The sequence below is a fragment of the Oratosquilla oratoria genome, chromosome 34 (assembly GCF_046742065.1).
Source record: "Oratosquilla oratoria isolate Oo_2021 chromosome 34, ASM4674206v1, whole genome shotgun sequence".
Taxonomy (NCBI): Eukaryota; Metazoa; Arthropoda; class Malacostraca; order Stomatopoda; family Squillidae; genus Oratosquilla; species Oratosquilla oratoria.
In genome coordinates, this window is record NC_134810.1 from 27,276,445 (window position 1) to 27,283,423 (window position 6,979).

Here is a 6,979-nt window from a genome sequence, read left to right on the forward strand (position 1 = left end):
AGTGATGGTCGCAATATGGCGACTAAGGACGTCTGCAACTACATTTGCTTTTCCTTGAACAAAATGAAAGGTGGGCATGAACTCTTGTATGGTAAGGAACTAGGGGCAAGTTTTCCGGAAAGATTCTTTCCTTTCAAGAGGTGTAAGATTGGTTGATGATCTGTATATATGTGTATCTCGTAGCCTAGCATGATGTCTTTGAAATGTTCGAGTGCGTATATAACTGCTAATGCTTCTATGTCTGTGACTGAGTAATTTCGCTCGTGTTTGTTGAGTGTGCAACTCGCATAGGCAATTGGTCTTAAGTTTTGTGCCGTGGTGTTGTATGAGGACTGCGCCAAGTCCTGTGAAGGATGCATCAGTGTAGATTGTGAAAGGAATCTTTTGGTTTAGGAAAGTAAGGACAGGTGCCGTGAATAAGGCTTTCTTTAAGTCATTAAAGGCTTTATCTTGACCAGGTGTCCAATTGAAGGGTATGTCCTTAAGTAGTGAAGTTAAAAGTACTGCTACACTACCATAACATTGAATGTAACGTTTGTAAAAACCTTGCAGACCAAGGAATGAACAGATATGTTCTATAGAAGTAGGGCGTGGGAAATCTATGACTACCTTGACCTTGTCCTGCAACGTTAAAACTCCTTGTGAATTAAGGACATGCCTAAGAAGCGTATTTCTTTCTAAAGGAAGGAACACTTCTTAAGCTTCAGTTTGAGACCTGCTTTTTCTAGTCGTGAGAAGACAATGTGTGGAGTGTGTAGATTTTTGCTAACGGATTTGAAAGCGATGACCATGTCATCGAGGGACATAAACACTAAATGACCTACGAGACCTGCAAGTACTGTGTGCATAATACGAGACTCATGGTGAGTCGTTTAAAGTGATAGTGACCAGTGGGTGTGTTAAGACTGTCAGAGGCACTCTGGAGTAAGGGGGATCTGGAAATGTCCCGTGTATACGCCTCATATACATGACGAGTAGTATCGCCCAGTCATATAACCCACTTCCTCACTCACTGTCCGCAGACAGTCAAAGCATCAAACGCTGACCTAAACACTCCTCATCAAACTTGCCGAGTCAACATTCGTGCTCGTGTGAACAGCACTGTCAACCACCAAACGACACACACACACACACAGACGAACACACGCGATCAATCTTGTAGCCACCCAGTACTGACATACGATATTACGTATACTGACGGTCCTCCCCTGGATATATAATTAACATGTATAGTAGTAGACATCAATACGTAATTAATGCAGTTGCCCCACCCATGTGGGACAACAAAATAACTAAAGATAAATGTTAAGATCACGATTAAAGGCAACTCAAGAACTTGTCCATTCAGCACTTCCGGGGAACAAAACTCTCTGACAAGACGCGGACGAGAGTCGGTTCTAGTGACGTGCCCTAGTGTTAAGACTGTGTAACAGAGTGTGACTAAGTATCTTAAAGTGTGAAGAATAAAGAACAAAACTCAAATTGTGTGTGGAAGTAACCCCTTTCTGAGATGATGTAACGACCCCGTTACATCTTGTGTCTACAAGTAACGCTCGATGGAGATCATGTAACGATACCGTTACACCCATCCCGTTACATCACTGGTGGCAGCGAATCCCGCAACCCATCTTCTCCGAAGAGACTACGGTGTACCTTCTACGGTGAACCTTCAAACCCGTCCATTTTTCTCCAACTACATTCAAGTACGAACACCAACCGCACGGAACGAAACGCTCTCCACGAACAAGAACTTAGTTCACACTACACAATCCAGGGCAATCGTCACAACCGATTCCACACTACAAAAATCAACAATATCAAGGTAACATAAAATTCTTCCACTTAATTCCAATATATTCCGTAATAATAACCATACATTACCCATTCAAACCATCCCTGATACTCGCTTTGTCTCCCTTTCCATAACATGCGAGCATAATTCATCCGCCCCAGAGGATTCACACCGGCTGCGCACAGACCCGCGTAACAGCCACCTCATCCCCCCAGACAGCATACCCACCTTCCACATCAACCACCCAACCTCTTTCACCGAACGTTGCCTTCGACTACTACAATCGCAACGTCAGCAACACCACTCCCTGCCGGACATTGGCATACCACTCGATTCAGCTCAAGGTATCAAGGTAATCATTATACCTTCAGATACCCACGTGCCCAACGCACGTAAACCTTACTCTATACCATATATATATATATATATATATAAAATATATATTAATTCCACATTTATTAAAAATTATAAATATTTAGTTTCTCTCCATATAGAAACTTTATGTACACCCTTTTCTTTTGGTTATCATACCTTTCTCATAATTTAACCAGTAGCTCTCATAATTATATGTTTCAACACTAATTATATTTTGCCTAATTTTTAAAACAACATATATTTATATATGCAATAACTTTTACTAGATTTGACTATTACATAATATCACATTCATATGCATTCTTACAGTTAAGTAATTCTTGTCTAAACTATATATATATTTATATATACAATAACCTTTAATTGCTTTCACTACGTATTACCCATTTATATTTACATAGAACTTATACATTTTTATCAATGTAACCTATTTTACTGCTGTAAAAAAATTTTTTTATGACAACCATAATTAATTCTAAGCATAATATCACAATAATTAACTCCTTACTATATCATATTATTTCCACATTTTATTATTATTATATGTATATACATATTTTTATGATTTTACATATGTAATCCCATTATACTGTATAACCGTTGACACCCTATACCCCCCCTCCCCTATCTAAGCATAACATATTACCCCTTAGCTACTGTATACCAAATATTTCTAATTTAACTATTTTAAACTAGACCACCCATCTCACCTAACTATTAAGTAATACATGCATCTCTAGTTAACCACTAACATGGCAACAGGGACGAGAAGCAAATTCAAAAAAGCAGTAGAAACCATCCTCTCTAAATCTCAAGAGGAAAACCCATCACGCAACTCAAAACTAGACAAAGACAATCCAGATCCTCACCAATTAAATCCACAGGTTGACATTACCACAAAGTCCTTAGACCATAACCGCCCACTTACCCCCGACCACGACGCCCCTAAGGCAGGTACCCCTACAATCCCTCTTTATGAGAATGATATCTTAGCTTTTTTTAACCAACCCCCTCAAATAGACCCCTTTCACCCCTCACAACTACAACCACCCATTCCTCCCATCCAGCCAAATATGCAAACTACACCTCCTATAAGCCATAATCAGTCCAACCCCCATATCCCAACACACAATAACCCCCCTCCCATTCAGCCACAGTACCAAAACTTCCCCTTTCCTTCTCCCCATACCCCATCTGGTCAAGCCACCTCCACACCATACCACCAACCACCACCTAACCTTCCTCCAAACCCACAATATTATCCTTACCCACAACCTCAACCAACAATAATTAACAACTATCAAACCATTACCCCCCTCACAGAAATCCCAACCTTTTCCCAAAATAGTGGATTATCCATAAATGACTTCTTGACAGTATGTGACCTGTTTTTCTCAAAAAACAAACACTACTCTGACTCAGATAAAATAAATAGACCCATCTGACATTTGCCGTTCAAAGGCAAGGATGCTAGACAGTTTAGTTGCATGTGGAATCACATATCAAGAATATAAACACCACCTTCTAAATGTCTTTCACAACAAACAAACAAACAACATCACCTTCCTTCTCACTTTCCTCAATAACACTAGAATCCAACCACATTCCGTTACGAACATTATGGATTTCGTAGCAAACGGAATTAAAGAAGTCAGAGAGGACCTGGAGAATGACTCTCCTTGGATCCACACTGACCAATTTGGTCAAAAGGTCATGACCACAAAAATCTTACTAACATTCTTTGAGATAGGTTTCTATCTCTCCCAACTCCCTCCAAAGTGTTTAAAGGAAGCCTCCAAAAGGGAACTAAACACTAGAAACCCTCTAGCTTATACCTATATCTTAGACATCATCAATGCTTGCAATGTATCATTATCCACCCCCCACTATCTCCCCAGACTAAATAGCCTTCAGTCACAGCAGCCCCCTCCCACCAACCAAGGACAACCTTCTAAGTGGTGCTCCTACCATTCATCACCCAGTCACAACACTAGAGACTGCATACAAAAACAACAAATGCAAACACAGGCACCACGCCACCCTATCCCTTGCTCAGTTCATGGAACCATTTCCCACACCGATGCCCAGTGTCGAACACAGCAACAACAATATCCGCAGGTACAACACCACCCCATCCCTTGCTCAGTTCATGGTACTACCTCCCATACAGATGCGCAATGCAAGGTGCAATATCAAACCATACAAGTTCCACCCCCCTCTAAACCTCCACTCCTACCTACACCAACACATCCAAACAAATACTCCAGCCTACACAAAACAACAACTCACTCCAACGAAGAGTGTTACCTACAGAAATCACAACCACAACCTCACCAGAGAACTAACAAACCGTTCACCACCCCTCGACAAACAGTTCCCTCCCACACGACACGCACAACTCAACACCGATTGGGGGAACGTGTACCAGCCTCACGCACCAAACCACCATAGGAATATCTCACACACAACACAACTACGTCACCCTAAAAGTGACTTTAGATCAACTCACAGTTGACATGATGGTTGATACAGGAACAAACCTGAACATCATCCCAAGAGCTCTCTATGAAGCATTAAATGACCCACCCCAAATTCAATTTTCCAACATGGAAGGACTCCTAATAGAAGGGAGCACCATTTCTCTACACGACACCATAGACTTAAACATAGAAGTCAAAAACTTCCAAGTAGGTTTCACACCTTTCCACATAGCTGACGAATGGAGTCTCGATCAACAAGGTATAATAGGATTAAAATCATTGAGGACATGGAAAACTATTATACACCTAGACAAAAATAACATCTCCTTCTCAGATGTGAATGATGAGCCAACTGTCACTGAGACACCCGACTCAGACACACAACCTCTCTCATGTCTCCCTTCCTCAAATACTCCAATTCCAACTAACAGCTATTCCTTCCGACCACCCCCTTATGTCACCTCAAAGGCATTGATGTCTAACACAGTCATCATTCCCCCTAGACATTCCATGACTGTCCCACTATTCATACCCGGAGCAATCGGACATCAGGACGCCATAATTGACTCAGAAACGTCTAGACTTACCAACATCTCAATTGAACACTCTTGGGACATAATCCAGGAAAATAGAACGGCCTTAGCCATGTTAGCTAACCTCTCAGACCAACACCGTAAAATCAGGAAGAATACTAACATTTGCACAGTCCACCTCCATAATTCCCCTATCCAGGAACCACTCCCTCAACACATCAACCCAGTAAGACCAACACAACCCCTCACCCCTATAAATCCAGACCAAATCATAACATCAGCTGACGGAGAAATTCATAACGAGCTATTAGCTCTCCTACAGAGGAATAGATCAGCTGTCGCCTTAGAAGGTGAACCACTAGGCAAATGTGATATAATCAAACATCACATCCAAATTCCCCCTAACACCCCCCCTTCATACACCCCCGCTTACCGCATACCTCACAGTAGGAAATCCCAAGTCAATAGCAGTGTACAAGAGATGATACACCAAGGCGTAATTTCCCATTCAGACTCCCCATGGAACAGTCCCCTCTTTTTGGTCCCTAAGAAAGACGGAACCTTACGCCCTGTTGTGGACTTTAGGAAAGTCAACTACCTCACTCAATCTGACCCCTACCCACTACCTGCCATGCAGGACGTCCTCCAATCAATAGGGAACAATAACACAGTTTTTTTCCACTATCGACCTTAAGTCTGCCTTCTGGCAAGTGGAATTATCTGATGAATCTAAACCCGTAACTGCATTCTCCACTGATAAGGGACACTTTCATTTCGAACGTATACCCTTTGGCCTCAAGAATGCCCCCTCAACCCAACAACGGTTGATGACCCACATATTCAGTGACATGATAGGAGTCTCATTATTCGTCTATTTAGACGACCTCATTATATATAGTCCCACAGAAAGAGACCACCTTAACACTTTAGAGATTGTCATCAAACGTCTCAAATATACGGGGTTAAAGATTCAATTAAGGATGTAGATTCCTCATGAAGGAACTCACCTTCCTAGGCCATAAAGTGGATGCAAAGGGGATTCATACAAACACAGATAAAATAGATACAATAAACAATTTCCCAACCCCCAGAAACGCAAATGAAACACGAAGTTTCATAGGGCTAACCTCATACTACAGGCACTTTATTTACAATTTTGCACACATAGCTTCCCCCCTAACCAAATTCACAAAGAAAGGCGAACCATTTCAATGGTCAGAAACAGAACAACAAAGTTTCGACACACTGAAACACTCTCTAACCACAGCCCCTGTACTAGCCTTCCCTGACATGAAGAAAGAATTCTTTCTTTACACAGACGCCTCCTCTAAAGGAATAGGCGCAGTCCTACAACAGAAAGATGACAATGGCAAAGAGCACCCCATAGCCTACGCAAGTAGAGTCCTCAATAAAGCTGAAAGTAACTACTCAACTACACACAAAGAAGGACTTGCAATCATATGGGCACTAAAACACTTTAAATACCTTATTTTAGGCTACAAGATTACCATACTAACAGACCACCAACCCCTAGTCTATCTTTTTAATTCCAAAGACTTACATGGGAGAGTTGCTAGATGGAAAGCAACTCTCCTTGATTACGATCCCAAGATCGTATACTTAGCTGGGAAAGCTAACATAGTGGCAGATTGCCTGAGCTGACAAACCTACATCACCCCGATAACCCAAACCACATGCATACCTATGCAAGAACTCACAGAGGAAACTGAAAGAGACCCTATATGGTCTCCAATAAAACAACATCTCCTTTCACAAACCCCCTTACAGTCCCGACCACC